Genomic DNA, 23477 nt, shown 5'->3' on the forward strand with positions numbered 1-23477 from the left:
GGCTTGTCAACCTGTTGTCCTCTAGACAATTTAAAATATAGTTACTGAGGAAAGTTGGCAGTGTTAATCTGTTTGGCTAAGCATGGCTGTGTGCCGCATTAGTTAATTGAACCCAACATGTCTGTGCAGAATTTACTTTACCCTATTAAAAAAGGATCATTCATGTCAGCTAACCCCCAAACTTTTCTAACAAAGCAGAACTCGTCTGAGAGAATGATAAAGATTGTATTTCTGCACAACTGGAGGGAACATAAAAGAACAAAGTCTGCATGTTGAGGGAGGGAAAATAATGATATAAATGCGGGTTGTATTTAAAAATGTATTAAGAAAAATGCAGAGAGTAGAATAAGTAAACAATAAGTGCACTGGTAATAAAATATATTATTAACCTCTTGTCGTCCAGCAAGTTTGACAACTCATTGAATTGTAGAGCATTCTAACTCTCTTGCAGCCAAAGGGTTACATTTTATGGATAAAGAAAGGCATATTTAAGGGTAAGGTTCAGTACAGAATGCACCAGAAGATATAAAAACAATTATAAAAAGAGCTTGATAAAGTGCAATACAAGATAAAGAAAGCGCACAGGAGAAAATTAGTGATGGAGGGATAAACCAAATGGGTTTACAATATCAAACATCATCCTCTGTGGAGAATCTTTAATAATGGATTATCACAGACATTTTTATCCTCATGCATTTATCAAATCCCCTTCATATAAATAGTTCTGATTAATAATAATCATAGACTCATGTCAGCAGGATACAACATGCATAAAGACACCAGGGCATTTAACCACATGAGAGCTTGGATAACGACAGGCCAACCTTTTCAATTTTACTCTGAATTATAATCAGGCTGCAGATTGTGTATTCTTTTGTCTCAATGCACAATTATAGATTTTTAAAATAATGAACAATATGTTTAAGAAAACAAAACAAAACAGTGACACACATAAAGAATGTTTTTAGTGTTTGAATGTTACAGTGTACTTGCCTGTAATCTAAGTTTTGATCTTAAAAGCACAAACAATCATGTTTTACTTTGTTGCATCTAAAAGAGGGTTTTTACAAATGTAAAATAGTTTTTGTTTTTGTAAAAAGGGATGTTCCTGTACTGAGAAATGTTTTGTTTTTACACTTGTAGAGTGTGTCACTGTCCACTAATATAGCAATAGGAGGTTTGGTTATCAGCCAGCAAGTGATCAGTCCTTAAGGCCCGTATACATTTCCTGTTCCAATTCAAGATGAATATCTGTATCAAGAGAAATGAAAACCAAATTTTTTATTTCATGATTAAGGTAGAGCATGCAATTTTAAAGAACTTTCTAATTTACTTCTATTTTTAAATTTCCTTTGGTATCTTTTGTTGAAAATCATGGACGTAAGTTCAGGAGTGTGCATGTGTTTGTAGCACTATATTGCAGCAGTTTTGCAAGAATTTTACCCAATTACATGAGCAGATGGCATCACTATTTATCGCCATGTAGTGCTTCAGACACCTACCTAGGTATCTCTTTAACAAAGAATACAATGGGAACAAAGCAGATTTGTTATGTTGGAAACTTTTTTTAAATTGCTCTGTCTGAATCACAAAATAATTTTTTTGGGTTTAATATCCCTTTAAATTTAAACCATATCCAAGACTTCTATAATAATATTCAGCAGTTTCTACAATAGTGTATTAGCTAAAAGCAGTACCAATAGAGTTAATTACGCTGTACAAACACTTCATTCTTGTGGTTGCATTTGAAAAATGTTTACCCTATAAATAACCTCTTTAAATCATACATCTCTTCTATGAATTAGTACAAACTTCCAAAAACTCAGGGGATTTAAAAGCTTATCTGGTTAATAATGTTGGCATTCTCAGTTTGTAACTCAATTATAATGTGTTGAGACAAGTGGTTTGGAAACATATAGTATGAGTACAACAGTCACTATAATATACAATACATAATTCATTTTGCATTCATTTATTGAAAGCTATTTTCCATGTAAGTCATTCCATAATGAATGAGCAGAATAAAAAAGTTAGGACTAAATTGGAGCAAAAAAATATTAGTGCTATTGTGATATCGGGTTTTCGCATTAGTTTGTGTGCAGGCTAAATTGCAAGTAAACGCGATAATTTGAGTGCAATTCAAGTTAACGCTTGTCGGGTTAGCGTGTTCTCAGAGCTGCGGTTAACTGTTTCATGAAATAAAAAAGTTGCACAAAACACATCAAAAATACATTTCAAAGAACAGTTACACTCATAATAACACTATCTAATAAAAATTATTAAAAAGTATTGCACATAAAAGTTATAAGGGCTCAAAGATACAAGGGAGCCGATTTAACATGCTGCGAATGCAGCTGTTTCCACGCAAGGGCTGGAAATTTAAGTTAAGACCGCTGCTCCTTAACTCGTCCACCACCTCTGAGGTGGCGGACTGCAATCATCCCGATCAGATACGATCGGGATGATTGACATCCCCAGCTAGCGTCCGATTGGCTGTGAATGTGCAGGGGGCAGCATTGCACATGCATTTCACCAGAAATGCTTGTGCAATGTAAAATGCCGACAGCATATGCTGTCTGCATTTAGCGATGTTGAGCGGACATGATCCACTACAGAGGATCATGTCTGTCTGACAGTTAATAAATCTACCCCAAGGTCTCAGGTGTTAGAAAAAATGCAGGCAAAGAGCTTTAAAATTAAGCTACATACATATACATGTCTAAAGATGTATATGTATGTGTATGTATATGTGTGTGTTTATATGTGTTTACATATGTATTTATGTATTTACAGAGATATATACACATATAAACACATAAATACCTATGTACACATATATACACATATATATATATATAAGAGCATAGGAGATTTTATCAGTTAAGTAGATGAAAACATGTAAAAGCATATTTATGCAATATTCATATTTAATAAATTGTTATAGTGCATTTTTACTGTAAATATTTCTCATTCCAATGTTCTGCACATAGCATAATATGTTCTATGTATTTATAAATAGATATTTCTATATATATCTGTATATATCTATACGTATAGATAATATAGGAATATATATAGAAATAAGTATTTTTTAATAAATAAAACATATTCTGTTATGTGCACAACATTGGAATGTAAAATATTCAAATTTTCATGTCAGGTTAGCGCACATGAGAACATGTGATTAGGTTTGCAAGCGAGTTGGTTGTTAGGTTTTTTCCTTTTTTTTCTCTCTATTGACTCCTATAGGGGAATAGGCACAATATTATAAGTTTGGCTTTTTGCATGCGTCAGGTTAGCGCAAGAGCGATAACTATTTTCTTTCAAATCCTTAAACGAGCGTAACCAACGCACACAAAAAGTTTACTTCTAGCGCAATTAATGCTCAAATGGGATTTTTAATTAGCTCTCCACTTGTAAACTGGCCCTAAGTTGTTACTGGCATTTCTTCTATGAAAAACTGGCTAAAAAGGGACTGGTCATACATTGCCTTTGTGCTATATGTCCTGTTACACTGTTTTATTTACTGCAATTTATGCTGTTTGCCTTTGGGGGTTGGTTTTAACCACACACTACTTAACCTGAGAGCTCATTTTGGGGCCCATTTATCAAGCTCCGAATGGAGCTTAAAGGGATACTCAATCAAAATTAAACTTTCATTATTCAGATAGAGCATGCTATTTTAAACAACATTCCAATTTACTTCCATTAACTAAATGTGCGCAGTCTTTTTATATTTAAATTTTTGAGTCACCAGCTCCTACTGAGCATGTGCAAGAATAAGTGTGTATGCATTTGTGAATGGCTGATGGCTGTCACATGGTACGTGTATGCATTTCTGATTGGCTGATGGCTGTCACATGGTACAGGGGGAGTGGAAAAAGACATAACTTTTAAAATTGTCAGAAAAAAATCTACTACTCATTTGAAGTTCAGACTAAGTGCTATTGCATTGTCTTGTTATCTTGCATTTGTTGATTATGCAAATCAACTGTGTTGACTGGTCCTTTAAGGGCTGTGCTTCTGGCGAGCCTGCAGACTCGCCAGAAACAGCAGTTATGAAGCAGCGGTCTAAAGACCACTGCTCCATAAACTGTCTGCCTGCTCTTAGCAGGCGGACAGACATCGCTGCAATTCAACCCGATCGAGTACGATCGGGATGATTGACACTTCTCTGCTGGCCACAAATCTGCAGGGGGCGGCGTTGCACCAGCAGCTCTTGTGAGCTGCTGGTGCAATGCTGAATACGGAGAGCGTATTGCTCTCCGCATTCAGCGAGGTCTGGCGGACCTGATCTGCACTGTCGTATCAGGTCCGCCAGATCTTTGATAAATATGCCCCTTTAGCTCTAGAATACATGAGCAAAATCCATCTTCTCCCTGTTTGTGTTTTATTTTAATGCAACTTTACTATATCAAGTTGCATTGAAAATTGGATGATCTTACACAATTTTTGGGACTATATCCTTTTACATCATTTTAGCACATAGGTGGTGCACACTTAAAGGGACACTGAGCCCAAACATTTTCTTTTATGATTCAGATAGAGCATGACATTTTAATAAACTTTATTATTTATTCCTATTATTCAAATTGTCAAGCACTAACATTGGTTATTTGTTATTTTGTTATTATTTTTTTCTGAAAGTTCAACAGAAGTGATATTTTGTATTGTAAAGTTTCTTTTAGCCAGCAAGCTACCAGCATAATGGGTGACATCATTTTAAAGCTAGAGCAGAGATACTGTATAATAGGGGGAAAAGTGAAAGCTTTTATTTTGGATTTAAAAATTTTTTTTCTTGTATTGAAATTTATGAAGGAATAGGCCAAGCAGAGTAGCCAATACATGTTAGATAAGGAGGATACATCTGGCAGATCTATGTGAATCCATGGAAGGATTTGCAAAGCTGAGTAGTCAATATATAATAGGCAAGTCTGGCAGAATTGTTTAAAATGGACTCATGGAGAAATTGGGGGGTCAGTTAGAGATGGTTGTCATAAGTGAGGATGCAATAAGTGAGTAGAAAAGCGTTTTAATGGCATCTAATCATAGGAAGAGTTGCAAGTAGTTGAAAGAAAGCTCTAAGCAATATGTTAGAAATCAAGTGGTCAATTCCATTCTATTGGCTAATTTGTTTTTGGTGGTTTTTCAGAAAAAAAAGTGAGCTTTTAATTTCAATACAATCACAGGTTTTCAGCTGTTTGTCAGAGACAATAACGAATTTTCGACTCACAAAAAAAGACCTATTTTTTACATGGAGCCAAAAACTTCTTGGTTATTACAATTCATTTTCTTGTTACTTTTTAACAGGTTTTGAGACCATTTTACACTTATCAAACTTAATAGCAAAAGGCAGTTGATGAAATCCAGAATGGCTCTATTTTTTTTTTTACATATTTGCAAATATTCCAAGACAATTTAGAATAACTACATTATGTTGTACATGGGCAAGACACTGAAATGGGCACAGATGACATTTTATAAATTTACATATGTACTTGTATTTAATATGTGTTTTTCCGTACAGCTAACTGGATCAGCAACAAAAGTGAGAAAACAGAAATCAAAACAACCACAACAGCTAAAAATTGTGTGTATGAATCACGTTGTTTAATTGATTCTAATTCATGCTTATATTGTCTTGATTGTCAGTTTCAGTGCAGTCATCTTCATAAATAGATTTTCAAATGATGGGGGGCATCTTGATTACTGGGATTTAAACAGAACTGCATCTTCATGGTCGGTATTTCAAATGGGATCTCATCTTTGTTACCAGGATTCCCCTTTTTGCTATTCAGTCTTGCTTGTTTGCATCTGAGTTGACAATTTATTTTTAAAAAACAAACAAAAAAACCCCAAAAACACAGCAAAGGCTTTTCTTAATAAAACGTACAATATCCAGAACCGCGTGTTACAATCAAGTTACAGTTATAGAAATGCACGAAGACCAAACCTTTTCTAGATTTGGTGACTATATTATTGCAATGGAGGAAACCTTGTCACATAGCAGTTTCACAGTTTACTGTGTGAGAACTATTAAAATCTCATTTTAGAAGATGAGTATTTTGGGGGTATTTGGGGCACATTTAAAAAATTAACTAGAGATCTGGTTAATTTTTTAAGCGCTAATTGCTACTGCAAGCTCGTGGTAGCAATAACCAGCCACTTGCAATGGCAAATTTGCCCATTTGCGGGCGTGCAATAATTTGGCGCTCCACTTGTAATCTAGCCCTTTTTAGGGAATTTTTCTAGTGAAATCTTGTTTGTGGCTATAGGTTTTTAGCTGCTACATCTATTTTGGATTTTAATCACTCGAAAAACATACTTCTCATGTCAGTCAAAACAAAAACCCAGTTATCGGGAGCAAATATCAGAAATATTGGAAGATCCTTTAAGGCAGGCCCTTGGATCTGCTGTGCTAAGCCTCCTGTTAGTGTGCGTTGGGGCTCTGTGAAGAAGGGTCGGGATTAAAGTGGCTCTCCAGCATGCTAGATCGAAGTATATAGCACTAGAGGTGATATTTTTCACCGGCAGCAAAGGAACATTTACATTTGTTTAACAAAAATTGATTTAAATGTTCAACCTAATATTCAGTATTCGTTTAGTTTAAAACAAAAGAATACCGAATAGCATGGTAAATAAATATGCATAATACTATATTATCCAAATATTAGTTTTAAAAGATTCTGACAAACTGAATTTTTCCCCTGTACACACCTCTATGAATTAGCAAGTTTACATTAAAAAGTACATGCTATTGCAGGCTGAGATATTTTATTTGCTTTAATCATGAGATTATAAATTATATGACTAAAAAACCAAAAACAAAAAATAATTCCTTCTAACTATTAGTGGTCTGTGTTCTAATGGCTACTTCTTCCATTTGTGCATTCCAATATTTTCATCCTGTGTGTCCATTGACCATTCCGTTTCCTGCTGACAAAGTCTGTTCCTGTGACCCATACTGCCCAGCATACCTGCTGACCCTAGGTAGCTGCTGGCCATTACTACTCTGTGTTTCTGCTGGCCAGCCTGTGTACCTACTTAATATTACTGTCTGTTTTCCTGCTGACCAATGCTATCCTCTGTTCCTGATGGCCATTACTCCTATGTATACACGATGAACATCATTACCTGTGTATCAGCTGGCCCTGACTGCTCTGTGTTCCTGCTGACTCTTGTTGGTCTCTGTTTCTGATGGCCATTACTCCTATGTATACATGTTGACCATCATTACCTATGTATCAGCTGGCCCTGACTTCTCTGTGTTCCTGCTGACTTTTGCTGGTAACTTTTCCTGATGGCCATTACTCCTATGTATACATGTTGACTATCATTACCTGTGTATCAGCTGGCCCTGACTGCTCTGTGTTCCTGCTGACTCTTGCTTATCTCTGTTCCTGATGGCCATTACTCATATGTATACATGTTGACCACTGTTCCCTCTAAGTCCAGTTTTGAGCTGCCCAGAAGTGAAACAGTTAATAAGAGCAATTAGCAAACACTACACAATGTAGGCTCTAAGATGCAGTTCACTTATTAACTGTTCTACTGCTGGGGTGCTCACAAATTTGGCTTTAGAGGGAACACTGATGTTGATCATCATTACCTGTGCACCAGACTGCTCTGTGTTCCTGCTGACTCTTGCTGGTCTCTGTTCCTGTTGAGCATTACTGTTTTGTGTACCTGCTGACCATTACTGGCTTGTGTTCTAGAGAACCATTACTGCCATGTGGTCCTGATGACTATTGCTGACATATCAACATGCTGATGCTGTATTCCTGTCACTAATATCCTCTCTACCTCCTGGCCAGTTTTATCCTGTGTAACTGTTGACCATTACTGCTTTGTGTTCTTTCTATTACTGTATTTGTACATACAAGGCAACAAATGGTCCCCATACCTGTTGGCTATTAGCTATTGTTGTCCCAAATCTGCTGACCTTTTTCTATTACTAGCAACTAGGGACATAACCTTCTAAGAGTCTGATGACTGATACTCTTGCATCTGCCTTAGAATTGCTTCTGTCTGGTTTCCAGTACTACATGTATCCTGCTTTCTTGGAAATCTAAGTAATCACAATTAAGTAATAATCATCCTTTACCTTTTGTAAATGACCTACAAGTACCCATGTGGTTTTATGACTAACTTGTCCCCTATTATATACTCATACAATTATAAGCAAAAAACCCTAATATCAAAGAAACCCCGTAGTAAGAAGAATTTGCAACAGTGTCATACACATAGTTTCCAGTTTTCTTTACTTTTAAAACTTCAGAGATAGCCTTAAAAGCAGTGTGATAATTTTGCTTTAAAGTTTATTTTTAAAAGATCAAACATGGATAATTGGATTGTGTCATCGCTGCACAATAGTTTTGTATGACTGTTTAAAGTTGAAATTACTGTATTTTGTATGAATTAAGTTAAAAGAAACAGTGGCTGCCATGTGACTTTTAAGTTAGAGTGCATTTCATAAACATTGACAGTGGTGATTAGACCTCAAACCAAATCGGTATTGAGCATGCAAGCAAGTCTTTGAAGAAATTAGATTATTCATTACTATTTTGATTATGTCCCATTTGAGTATAAATCACACAATCTGGAAAATGAAGAAAAAAGTATATGGGCCAAATGAGCTAAAGTTCTCAAAGAAATCTTATCAGTTCTTTGAGGTCCTTTTTTTAGCTTGAGAGCAGTTTATCTTGCTACACAGGTTCTGGGTGTGACGGGGAGACACATACATTGCCATATAATGCCCAAAAAAGCCCCCAAAGATTTTCCTTCATATCTCTCCATGTTGACAGGTTTTTGATGATGGTATCTATGTTTCAAAATGCTAATGTGTGAGTTAAATAAAATACTGGTATGGTTCAAAATTAAAAAAATGTCTAAATTTCAATGAGTTAAACATATCTTTGAAATAAAGAAAAGGTACCCATTATGAATCAGATTAAGAGGGGAACGCAAAATTGTGTTTTCCCAAGAGTGATATTTGCGCTCCACTCGTAATACAAACACATGCAAATGTCTGCTGGTATTAGTAGTTGAGTGCAATGCGAACGAGACCTCACGTTCACATTGCATGGAAGCTTTGCGCTCACAAGAGCGCACTTCTATAGGCATCAATGGAAGCACCGTTCGCGTGTTGATAGTCACGGCAGAGAACCTAGTGCAGCAAAGAGGATAAGTTACACAGCGATGGGCAGCAAAGTTTAAATATATATGTATATGAATATGCAAATATATATTTATGTGTTTATATGTGTAAACCATGGTTTAGTGCTTTAAACTTTATCTCCCCTAAACAACAGGGGTGGTTAGGTCTTTAGGTTATGGCAGATTAGGGGTTAAAGGGATACTAAACCCCATATTTTTCTTTCATGATTCATATAGAGCATGCAATTTTAAGCAACTTTCTAATTTACTCCTATTATCAAATTTTCTTCATTCTCTTGTTATCTTTATTTAAAAAGCAGGAATGTAAAGAGTAGGAGCAGGCCCATTTTAGGTTCAGCACCCTGGATAGCGCTTGCTTATTTGTGGCTACATTTGGCTAACCAATAAGCACGTGTAACCCAGGTTCTGAACCAAAAATGGTCCGGCTCCTAAGGAGTAAATTAGCAAGTTGGGAAAAATTGCTTGCTTTATCTGATTCATGAAATAAAAATATTGGGTTTAGTATCCCTTTTAATAGTGTAGGATGTGCTGGGGGTTAGGGCTCATAAGGGGTTAATATTTTAGTGTAGCATTACATTTATATACAAAGTTAAAACGATATGCCTTGTTATGTATAATGCATATTATTTTAAGTATTGTATATTATTTAAAATGTAGTTATTTTTGCTTTTTCATTTTATTATTTTAAACATAAATATATATTTTAAATTATATATTTATGTTTAAAATAATACAATGAACTGTACAAAAATATGGATAAAACATAACATTTATTGTATCAAATGTATGCGTTTCAGCTGGAGAGCCTTAATCATAGCTTATCACAAATAGATGTGCAGATCTTTTTAAAACACCTACTGATTTTCCATTGGTTAATAACAATAACAAAGCTGTTTATTTAAAGTTCCAAAAAATTCATGCAAAAGCAATAGTAATGCCTGAACAGAAAACTCATCAGTACACATTTAGTGTAAGTGTGAAATCATAAAGTGCAGCACAGTATAAATAAGTAGAGAAACACAATAATCATAAATTCAAGGAAACACAATATAAAATATATAAAACAGTAAATAATCAATCATTGGTTAATAAATGAATGCCCATCGGGTACATCCCACTGAGAATCAAACTCGGGACTCCACATTCAAAGACACTCTGTTTTTCCCAAGGCACAGGATTGTGGGTTGTACTCGACAAGGGCTTTACTGTTAGTCTGTTTAAAACCAAGTTTATTCCTTACACAATAATATTAAAGGGACATAATACTCATATGCTAAATCACTTGAAAGTTATGCAGCATAACTGTAAAAAGCTGACATGAAAATATCAACTGAACAATCTGTATGTAAAAAGGGAAGATATTTTACCTCAAAATTTCTTCAGCTCAACAAAGTAAGTGCTCTGTGAACAGTTAGAGCTGATGTAAAGCTGCAATTTGAAAAAACAAACAAACACAATAGCCATTTAGCATCAGCAGTGAGGAGGTGTTGCATTGCTTTGCTTTGATCTCATGAGATTTCACTTTAATCTCATGAGATTTCACAGTAAACTTCCTTAAACTGAATAGGAAAATAACATGACTATGCCTGCACATGCTAGATGCACACTCCCTTGGAAGTCCTGGGACTAAAGTCTCTTTACAATGGGGTGTGAATACTTAGGAAAGTTTGAGGAAAATATCTTCCTTTTTTACATAGAGATGTTCAGGTGATATTTTCTAGTCAGCTTTTTACAGCTATGCTGCATCACTTTTTTAGTGCTTCAACATTTTCTTGCTCTGTGGTAATCATCAGTCAATGACAAATCTTTAGGAAACAGCTAACTGCTGTGTCCAGCAGAGTTTTGGCACATGTCTGTTCTCTTCCTTTAAATTTACTAGATTTTTGGGGTTTCTGTACTATCATTTAGAGTCCTACTTCATTAATGCTGTTGTCTGCTGCTGCCACTCCTGCCCTTCCTGCTCTATGGTTGTCATCAGTTAATGTCAAATCTTTAGGGATAAGTTAGCCGCTGTGTCAAAAAGAGTCTAGGCACGTCTTTGTGCACCTTCCTTTGAGGTGTTTTTTAAGTTTGTGCTATAATCAGAGGCCTACTTCAGTAACTCGGCTTCCATACTGCTGCTGCTCCTGCTCTTACCCTTCCTCCTTTGTGGTGGTCATCAGTCAGTGCCGAATCCTTAGGTAACGACTAGGTGCTATGTCCAAGGTTGTCTTGGTTTGTCTTTGCTTGCCTTCCTTGAAGGTGTATTGTTGAGGTTTCATGTACTACAATACCAGGCCTATTTCAGTAATGCTTCTGCCTGCTGCTGCTCCTGCCCATCCTCTTCTCTGGTGTTCATCAGTCAATGCAAAATCAATGCTACCAGCAGTATCTAGCAGAGCTTTGGCACATCTCTTTATTCACTTGGTCTTGTATTCTTCCATTTGTTTCAGGCTATACCTATTGATGTCCGAGAATCAGTAGTTAGTGATGGGGTATAGATGCACATTCCACACTGTTGTAAATCTTTTTGAAGTTCCGCCCATCCACCAAAGCATCATTTTCAAATGAGATCTCTCCCTTCCATTTAGGTTGTTATTTTGAGAAATACTACTCTTGCTCACATTGAAGGAATTTCACAAGGTCTTTGCAAAATGATGTCTGAATTGAGTCTCAAAGGATAACTTTAAACTTGTTATGGAACAGGTGTGTGGGAAGGTGAGGAATGGTGGGAACTTTATTTCCTTTTACTCATATTATTTTCATTCCACGTCTATACCTTGCTTTGCTCAGCTACACACTCTAATGTAGTGCCTTGGCAGCTACCTCCCTGCTGACATATGGAGGCCTATCTATCAAGCTCCGAATGGAGCTTGAAGAGCCATGTTTCTGGCGAGTCTTCAGACTCGCCAGAAACAGCAGTTATGAAGCAGCGGTGTAAAGACTGCTGCTCCATAACCCTGTCCGCCTGTTCTGATGAGGCAGACAGGAATCACCACAATTCAACCCGATCAAGTATGATCGGGTTCATTGACACCTCCCTGCTGGCAGCCCATTGGCTGCGAGTCTGCAGGGGGTGGCGTTGCACCAGCAGCTCTTGTGAGCTGCTGGTGCAATGCTGAATACAGAGAGAGCATATTGCTCTCCACATTCAGCGAGGTCTTGCGGACCTGATCCACACTGTCGGATCAGGTCCGCAAGACCTTTAATAAATTGGCCTCATGGTGTGCAAATAAAGAATATGACAGTACAGAGTGTGAAAGGATGAATGACGGAGTACAGAATAAGATCATATGGAAAGGTTGTATGGGTGGGAAGTAAAAGATTAGAAGAGGTTGAAAAAGGTAGTAGTGATTGTGAATGATCAGTTAATATTAATGTACATATCACATGCTTTAAATGTATTCTTTGAATTCTTTTTATAGAAATTATTCTATGTTCTCCAGTCTCTGTTAGCATTGAAAGATGACTAGCATTACATAATGTACATTTTCAGTAAAATTAGTTTTCTATTAGTGTCCCAAAGGAAATAGCATTGAACAAATTTAATCAAGAACAAATTTCTTAACCATATATTCTGATAAGACAAATGTTGGCATGCGTTACGCTTGCTTATTGGTGGCTAAATGTAGCCAGGGTGCTGAACCTAAAATTTGCCGGCTCCTAAGCTTGACATTCCTGCTTTTTAAATAAAGATAGCAAGAGAACGAAGAAAACTTTATAATAGGAGTACATTAGAAAGTTGTTTAAAATGGCCTGCTCTTTCTGAAAGAAAAATTAAAAATTGGGATTAGTATCCCTTTAATTGATTCTATTTCTGCTACACAGCAATACTGTTATAATAACATCCACTTAATATGCATTCATCACATACATTCTGTTTAAAGCAACATCTTTATCACATCCCCCAGGCTAGCTGTACATGTTTCATCTGTTATATTAAGCAATTCTAGAAGAATATAGAATTTTTTAGTGCTTGAAAAAAATGTCTCTCCCTGCCTGTAAACATGGTATATCATATTTCCCAAAGAATGATACATTTGCTTTAAAATGTGTTGGTTTGCAAAAGAAAGAATAAAATCTTGCTTTCAGTGTGATTTCCCCAGGGTTTTAACAGGTTAGAGCTACGGTATTTAATTAATCTGGCAACATGTTTTTGCACATTTGTTTTAATGCAAAAATACCATCCCGTTCAATGAATAGGTTGCAGTGTATAACTAGTCCCTTTAAAGTTCGTTAACAAAATGTACTTCAAAAGAATCATAGAAGATACAGTCTTTTATACTTTGTATGGCAACTAAGTATAATGGGATACTAAATTAGTAACACGTGTTTATATACTTTCTACAATGCTTTCATTCTTCCCCTAATATGATCTATGACAGCTTGAGTAAGTTGATAAATATTCCTAATATTCTTTACATATTGCCTGCCCTGGATACAAAAAATTGCTTGGGCATGTTACAAAAAAATCTAGGAACAAAGGAAGATGAAAAAACCCTGAGATGGAATATGTAGGTGGTGAGGTTATGAAGTGTAGGGTAGAATCTCAGGTGCTTCATTGCAGAAGTGTGTGCAAGTCATGTAGAAAAGAAACAGAGGGAATATGTCCATCAGGATTTGTCAAACTTGTTTAAGCTGAATATTGCGCAACATTATCACAGAAAGATTTTTTTCCTACTGAAAAATGACTTGAAAATGCTGAAACTACTCAGTGAATATAACTCCAGGTGTTCAGGCTCTCTCTGCAGGAGAGCACTTAAAAGACACACACACCATGTTCCGAAATGACTGTCACATGCACAAACACAGGTGAAACTACACAAAGCAAACTCACTGAAGTGTGAGGCTTAGTTCTGTCTTTTGATAAATATTTGACACAGAAGAGGCAGCCCTTAACTAATTCTTTGGAAGAACAAGGCATGCGTGAGTCACAGTAAAATGAATTAAGGGGCTGTAGAAGCTTAAAATTGTTCTTCAAACATATTTAGCTCATGCACAATAGCATCTCAGCACATGCACAGTCTTACAGGACATCGGCATTGCATACTGAAACTTACTGATCATCTTAAAGGGATGGTTTACCCTAAATTTTTATCCACTTTAATTTGTTTCCAATTATCCATTTTACCTGCTGGAGTGTAATACATTTTTACAAATAGCTAATTTTACTATATTTTGGTATTTGAAATAGTTGATTTTTTTCCTGTGGTATCCCTAGCTATTCTAAAAGTTCTATACTTAAAGGGACAGTCAACTCCAAATTTTTTATTGTTTAAAAAGATAGATAATCCCTTTATTACCCATTCCCCAGCCAACATGGTTATATTAATATACGTTTAATCTCTGTGATAACCATGTATCTAAGCCTCTTTTAACAGTCCCCTGATTACATTGCTATTTATTTATTATCGATTGACTTGCATTTTAGCCGATTAGTGCAGTGTCAGCCACAACTCAACAGAAGAGAGCACAATGTTATCTATATGGTCCACCTGAAATAGCAGTCTCCTGTTGTGAAAAGCTAATAAAAAAAACATGTGATAAGAGGCTGTCCGTAGTGGCTTACAAACAGGCAGAAATTTAAAAGGTTTAAATGTTATAAAGTATATTATTATAACAATATTGGCTGTGCAAAGCTGGGGAATGGGTAGTAAAGGCGTTGTCTATCTTTTTAAACAATAAGAATTTTGTTGTTGACTGTCCCTTTAAGTATAGGTTAAAGAAAACCTGTGTAAATATAGCCAGCAAAACAATTGACACCCCCATTAGGAGGTAGAAGAAATTAGCAATAACATGTTCATTTTCAATTGTTCAAAATTATTGGACTTTAGTTCACAGAGATAATATAAAGAAGCATATGTGCGTATGGAAAGTGATAAACTAAGGATATCTTAATATTTTGATGGGCTGTGGTATCAAAGAATAAAAACAGCTATTTCAAATACAGAAATAAACATAAAGTGCCAATGTATCATACATTTTATATTCTGCAGCTGGTATAAGAAGTCATTGGAAACAGATTAATGTGAAAACTATTTTATAGTACATTGTCCCTTTAACCCCGTTCACTGCCAAAACTCTGCTTTTAACTTTAGATTAGGTTTAGGAACATTAAATGGACATCAAACACTTTGAGATTGTAAAAATGTTTAAATATGTGCAGTAAAACAACTTTGCAATAAGTTTTTATTACTTTTGTCCAGTTGTCTTGTACTTAAAGGGACAGTCAACTTTTATGTTTCAAATAGGGCATGCTATTTTAAGCAACTTTCCAATTTAATTTTTTCTTCAATTTTTCTTTGTTCTCTTGGTATTCTTAGTTGAAAGCTAAACCTAGGAAGGCTCATATGATAATTTCTAAGCCCTCTAATCACATGCTTTTGTGTTTGCTTTTCACAACAGGGGAGAGCTAGTTCAGGTAAACCATATAGATAACGTTGTGATCACGCCCTTGGATTGTGGAAGACACTGCACTAATTGGCTAAAATAAAAGGCAATAGATAATAAATAAAAAGTCATGGGATCAGGGGGCTGTCAGTAGATGCTTAGATACAAGGTAATCACAGAGCTAAAAAGTAACTTAATATAACTGTGTTGGCTGTGCAAAACTGGGGAATGGGTAATAAAGGGATTATCTATCTTTTACAACAACAAAAATTCTAATGTTGAGTGTCCCTTTAACTCTGAAGACTGTGGGTTTTCCAATTCTGAGAATTGAAAGTGCACACTGCAGATTTCACAAGCCTATTCCTCCTTCTTATCTGTCCCTAATTGCCCTGAGTAGAGATAATGAACTGCAAAACAATTGATATTTTGCTAACAAAATGACAGTGTCAAACCTTGTCTTCTGTAATAATAAGTCGTGATTGACTCCTCCATATAAGGCAGCTGGTGAGTGGAGTTTGACCACTGAAAACAGTTGCAGCATACAAGGTGTCAATGAATTAAAATTACTGTTTTACTGTCCCTTTGAAGTAAAAAAATTATTAATTTTGGCTGCTTTTCCTGTAAAATATGACTGCAAACTGTGCTTGTTTTATGATCGTCACATAGGGGCCCATTTAGCATTGTGCGGATGGACTTGATCCGATATTGCGGATCATGTCTGCCGCACATCGATAAATGCAGACAGCGTATGCTGTCGGCAATTATCATTGCACCAGCAGCTCTTGTGGACTACTGGTACAATGCTGCCCCCTGCAGATTCGCGGCCGCTAACAGGGGGTGTCAATCATTCGATCGGATTGATTTCCCGCAATGTCGGTCTGCCACCTCAGAGCAGGCGGATAGGTTATGGTGCTTGATCATTCGGCCCCATAGACTGTAGGTTAAATTCTGCTAAGAGCATTGCACAAATCTTAATACTATTTATTGCTTACTAAATATTATTTTTATATATAATTAAACATATATGGACAATTTAATTTTAACTTTCATATTATTATTATCGGTTATTTGTAGAGCGCCAACAGATTCCGCAGCGCTAATATTCATATAAATATCCTGATATTAGTGATTTCCTTGCTTGTCTTGTCCAGCTGGACAGTAATTGGGACCTCCCTGTGCTTAGCAAGGAAATTCCAAAAAGTTATGGCCTGTTAGGAGGATGTTTTGGGGCAGACTTTAACTATAATAGATTAAAAATGGGCTTTCCCTGGCATTACTATTGTTTAAGTGATTTTGATATTGTTTTTGTGTGATAGAGGATACCAATTAAATAACCCTTAATCGTGTGTGTTTTGTGGGATTCATTAATCAGAGTTGGATAGGATGGTACTTCTTTTGAATGCATGTTTTCTCTCCCCAAAGGCAGATTTGAATACATAGAATATCTGTAAGGGCGCGTTCCTTGAATCCAGATGTTTGTCTTCTGGTGACAAGCAGCTGAAGAGAAAAGCAGTGAAAATTGGAAGGATAAACACAAATTGTTTATTATTTGTGATTAGTTATCTTCTTAAATGGGCCTGCTCTTATTTGGAAATAAACAGTATAACTTAAACCAAGCTATAATTAATTACTGTATTGTAAAAGTATATAGTTGAGCTATAGGTACATGAACATATAAATCCTTAACATGTCACATAAAGGGATATAAAACACATCGGGTCTATTCTAATCTTTTTTTCTTCTGAGTCAAAAACAACCAACATTGTTAATTTACATGAGATTTGATCTCTATTTTCCCTCAACAGATTTAAGAACTGCAGATAAATCTCTGAAATATCAAATGGGTTTAAGTGGTTAATGGAGTCCATGGGGCCGATTTATGATGCTGCGAATGCAGCAGTTTCCATGCAAGCCTTCAGGCTTGCCGGAAACATAAATTAAGAAACAGCGGTCTTAAGACGTCTGAGGTGGCGGACAGCAATCTTCCCGATCGGATGCGATCAGGAGGATTGGCACCCCCTGCTAGCGAATGTGCAGAGGGGCGGTATTGCACAAGCATTTCACATGATGTCGGGCGGACATGATCCGCATGTTTGATCAATGATGTTTCTTAAACTTTTAGGGCTAGATTACAAGTGAAGTGCTAAATTATCGCGTGCCGGCAAAAGGGCAAATGTGCACGTTTGCGGCCACTTGATAAATAACCAGCCATTACAAGTTGCTGGTTATTGCTACCGCAAGTTCACCGTAGTAATTTGCACTCCGAAAATTAACAAGTGGTTAGATTTCTGGTTCATTTTCTAAAAGTGCACCAAATGCCCTTAAAATAGTTGGTATTAAAATGCAGCATTTTTTTTAATAAACAAAAACTGCACTAGGCAGTTTTAGGGCTTTAAAGTTGCCAATTGTGGGGTGTTAGAAAAAAAAAAGGTCCTGAAAAGTGCCTTTACATTGCGGTCTATGGGAACTGTGTGTTCCCAATAAATAAATATATGTATGTATATGCTTATATACATATATTTTTATGTGTTAGTATGTGTATATACACATAATGGAAAAGGAAAAGCAGAGCAATATCCGTATGTATAAAACGTAGCTTTTATTAAATCCAAGCAGAAAAGTTTAAAGTCCATAATCACACCACCAGTGTTAAAAACAAAGATCAGAACAGCTGTGTAGGTTAAGCTTACGCGTTTCAGCTAAAGAGCCATAGTCATAGCTTAACTTGGAAGTGAGAACACTCACTACTAATTTCCTAACCTAGACAGATATTGGATAAAACACTAAACAATCACAGCTGAATGATAATTGTTAGAATACATATATATATATATATATATATATATATATATATATATATATATATATATATATATATATATATATATATATATATATATGTACAGAGTACAGATACAGTAATTTCTACTCTGTATGGCTAGCAATGTTAACAAAAGGACTCATGACAAATTAGAGATACCAAGAAGCGTAATATTCAATATGTGTAATCCATATAATATAACAGTGATTTACCAAGAAATATATATATATCGCAATCCAATAAACACCTCAAAAACCTAGGAAAAACATATTGACATTAAAAAATGTACCTTATGTTATCGGTAATAGAGCTGAATACCTGGATAACTATTATAGACTCTCAGGGGAATAAACTATCTATAAACCCCAGCAAGATGACATAAGATCCGTCCCCTAAACTCTTGAATGGAACACACTTAGATAAGGGACACCTGTAGGTTGTAAAACTGTAATACTTAAATAGTCAAAAAGTGTGCATCAAAGACCATCAAATATACATGAAAAAAATCACCAAAAAAGATGATTTGGTGCAAGAGGGGTATCACCCAAGTCTCCTCCGTCGTAGGCAGAACTTTTGACTAGTAAGCTACAGAGTGAGCAGCCCATAAGATGTAAAGCTCATGATGATAAAATAGTCAAAATATACACTAGAGACCATTAATATTTATATACAGAAATTCCACCGTAAAAGTTAGTTTAGTGCCTGAGGAGTATGAAACCCAGGTCTCCTCCATCATAGACAGAACTCTTTACCACTGTGCTACAGCAGTGCTGGTAGAAAAACAGTATAAATAGGGAAATAGTTCTGTAATACTATGGCAAGTGTCGGTGCACAGGGGCTAAACAGAACTACCATTCCTTTACTGTGTGAGGAGCTCAGTTTTCCCTTCTTGACATGAATGCTTTTATATGACAGTCATTGTCAGTCATTGCTATGCAGTAGTTGACTGTACTTTACTTATATATGTTTTTAGCAAGCGTTGGATTAAAGCCTGGAACTTTTAACTACATTTGCCTGTGATGGGACTCTTTTTGTACTTGAATCTCGTATTCTGGCATTGAGGATGAATATGCCGTTTTTCCTACACAGGACCACGTGATGTAGATGTCATCCCCACACTCCCATGTGCCGTAACCGGATACACAGACACAGACACAGACACGCTGAGGGTAAGGAAGAGCGCACCGCTAACTTCCTTGTTTGCTTACAATCCCTTTACAGTGACAAACTTTTAACTCAATAAGATACATCTTAACATCAGGTCTGCCAGTGATTAATCATATGATATTGTGAATTAATTCCTAACGGAACTCGGGTCTCAAGCCTAAAGATCCAATTCATTTTCATTTTTTGCCTGTGATGGGACTCTTTTTGTACTTGAATCTCGTATTCTGGCATTGAGGATGAATATGCCGTTTTTCCTACACAGGACCACGTGATGTAGATGTCATCCCCACACTCCCATGTGCCGTAACCGGATACACAGACACAGACACGCTGAGGGTAAGGAAGAGCGCACCGCTCACTTCCTTGTTTGCTTACCATCCCTTTACAGTGACAAACTTTTAACTCAATAAGATACATCTTAACATCAGGTCTGCCAGTGATTAATCAGATCATATTGTGAATTAATTCCTAACGGAACTCGGGTCTCAAGCCTAAAGATCCAATACATTTCATTTTTACTTAAGATTTTAGTCTTATCACTCCCTCTTTTGCGAAGTACAGTTTTATCTATTACTTGCCAACTGAAAAAAATCTAGGCTTTTATTGTGACAGAGGGCAAAGTGCTGGACAAGGGGTGTAGTAGATTTACCAATTGAAATAGTAGACAAATGCTCTCTAATTCTAGACCCCACGTCACGTGTCGTTTGACCAGCATAATGTCGCCTGCACAAAATACAAGTAATGGCATAAGTGACATAAGTGGTATTACAGTTAAGGCAATGTTTGATATTAAAGAATGATTGTGTTACCTCAGATTTAAATGTTTTTGACAATATGGCATAATCACAAGGTTTGCATTTGTTCCTACCACACCTGAACATACCAATATGTGTCAGCCATGAGCCTTTATTTGTTTGTAATGGTGGTAGGTCAGATGGAGAGATCATATTGCCAATGGTCTTCCCTCATCTAAAAGAACAGCTAATACCTCTGTCTACACAAGTTGTCAATTTATCATCGGCAACGAGAAGTTTAAAGTGTTTCTTCACTATCCCATATATTTGTCTAAATTGACTACTTTGTCCTGTCACAAAAGTCACACCTCTGAATTGACTAGTGGTCTCTTTGGAGGGACCCTCCCTCAGTATTGTCTTGTAAGAGGTGATCACGCTCAATCCCAGCCACTTCATTGCAGGCTCGATTGATAGCTCTGTTTGAATACCCTCTTTGCCTCAGGCGTGAACTGAGTTCATCCGCCTATTCTGGTAAAGGTTCATGCTACTACAGTTTCTTTTAAGATGGACATACTGTCCCTTTGCAACCTCATAGGGTACAAAGTCTGGGTGGCAAGATTTCACTTGCAGCAGGGTATTACCTGCTATAGGCTTCCTGTATACATCTGTAATTACCTTGCCATCCTCTCCTGCCCTAAGTGTCACATCAAGGTAATTGATGGATTCCCTTTGAAAGTCAAAGGTAAATTTCAGATTAAGATCTTTCATATTAAGCCAATTTTCAAAGGAGTTAGCCATTTGATGATCCCCCTTGAAGATAAAGATGAGATCATCAATGTATCTCTTATAAAATAATATACAATCTCTATAGGGTTTACTATCGCCAAATATGTGGGTTGGTGTAGGAGGGGGCGAATTTCTCCCCCATAGCTGTCCCACATATCAAACTTGAAAAAATTATGTATGAGCAAAAAGTTAGTAACCTCAATGATAAATTCCTGAAACTCTGAGGTGTAGTCTGAATATTCCTTCAGGATGAAACGTATAGCTTCCAAACCTCTATGATGAGGAATAGATGAATATAAAGCAATTACATCGATAGAGAGTCAGGAATGTACTGCAGGAACCCAATCAATTTCACTCACCAATTTCAGGATGTGTTTTGTGTCTCTTAAGTAGCTGTTTAATGAGACCACCAAAGGGTGGAAATTTGCATCCAGCCACTGGGACAGGTGCTCCAATAGTTAGCCGATGCCACTCACTATCGGTTGACCCTTAAGGATTTGTGCACCTTAGGGAGGTGATGAAAGATGGGCACTACTGGGTTGGGCACATTCAAAAAATCTGCTGTCTCTTTGTCAATAAAACCTTTTTCTCTGGCATCATTAAAGAGTTTAGATAATTGTCTTTGGAAAATCTTGGTGGGGTAGGAGGGCAAGATTCCATAGTTATGTACGTCCTGCAGTTGACGTCTAGCTTCCTGAATATAGGTGTCCTTATTCAGGATTACAACTGATCCTCCCTTATCCGAAGATTTTATCACAATATCCTTACATTGTTTCAGTTAATTTATTGTTTTTATCTCCACAAAATTCAAATTGAGTAAATTAACCTCACTTGAAATGCGTGAGTGCAAGGATTTCAAGTCACTTTCAACCCTCTTATAGAAGGTTTCCAAAATAGTACCCCTACTATGTATGGGGTAAAAATTAGAGGGGGTTTTGAAACACCCTCCTCCCTAACTGCTCCGCTATCATCCCACAGGATGCTTTCAAGTGTGACAACGTCACATGCCTATTCAAAAGAACAATCAGGTTTATCCATGTTGGAACGAGTCGGAGCAGGGGCAGGAGGTGTTTCATTATCACAAAAATGTCTACGCAAGTTGATGTTCCTAATTAACCTATTTACATCCAAAATGGTTTGAAACATATTGAAATTATTAAATTATTATTATTATGATTATTATTTTTATTATTGTACAAAATTTAAACCGTAACCTAATACTTTGATTTGGATAGGAGATAAAACCTTGTTAGATAAATTTATTACATTATGGGTTTGTACTTTGTCTGTGGCCTGTTGCCCCTGAGTCTATATCTGTTCTGGGTATCCTGTGTAGGACCCCCCCCCCCCCTGTGGGTTGAAGCTGGGCAAGTGGAAAAACTTGCATGGTATCCCTAGATTCAAATGATGCTGCCAGCTTGCACATTAATATATAGCAGTTCAGAGAAAGTTTTGAGTCAGGGTAATCCTTCTAGTGTAGCTTAAACTGAAGGATAATTAATTCAACACTAGTTATGATACACACATAAGGTTCAAGAGGAGAACCCACATATACTTGTGCTTAATGGTTGAAAAACATATATAAAAACATAGATAAAGTCTTAATTGAGATCTAGACCTCAGATAAGGTGCATATATGTATAGGCGTATGTATGTGTTAAGCTGAAGAGCACATCCAAAAATGTATCTAGGCTTGCTTCAGAACCCCCATTTATCTCACTGGGTCATGTCTCACCTGATTAGTCTTCTCCACTGAACGATAATATTGCTGTTACTCCAGTCAGTATTTATACCCCTTCCGACAACTGTTTCAAGTGCATAAGCGTAGGCGTACCTACGATACAAGATGATATACAAGCTTTGCTTGACAGAGCTGCTGTAGAAAAGTGCTTACCCCGTGGTGACCCGGTAATCCTTATGTTGTTTGCCAAGTCATGGGCGTGCCAGTGATACCGGGAATTCAAGTACTGTAGTGCAGTCAGAGCGGGACCTCTCTGCTGAGGATACACACAGGAGACTTGGGTGATACCCCTCAGGCCCCAAATCATCTTTTTTGGTGATTTTTTCATGTATATTTGATGGTCTTTGATGTACACTTTTTGACTATTTAAGTATTACAGTTTTACAACCAACGGGTGTCCCTTATCTAAGTGTGTTCCATTCAAGAGTTTAGGGGATGGACCTTATGTCATCTTGCTGGGGTTTGTAGATAGTTTATTCCTCTGAGAGTCTATAATAGTTATCCAGGTATTCTGCTCTAGTACCGATAACATAAGGTACATTTTTAATGCCAATATATTTTCCTATGTTTTTGAGGTATTTATGGGATGGCAATATGTATATACAGTATTTCTTGGTAAATCACTGTTATATTATATGGATTACACGTATTGAATATTCCTCTTCTTGGTATCTCTAATTTG

The sequence above is a fragment of the Bombina bombina genome, chromosome 6 (assembly GCF_027579735.1).
Source record: "Bombina bombina isolate aBomBom1 chromosome 6, aBomBom1.pri, whole genome shotgun sequence".
Classification (NCBI taxonomy): domain Eukaryota; kingdom Metazoa; phylum Chordata; class Amphibia; order Anura; family Bombinatoridae; genus Bombina; species Bombina bombina.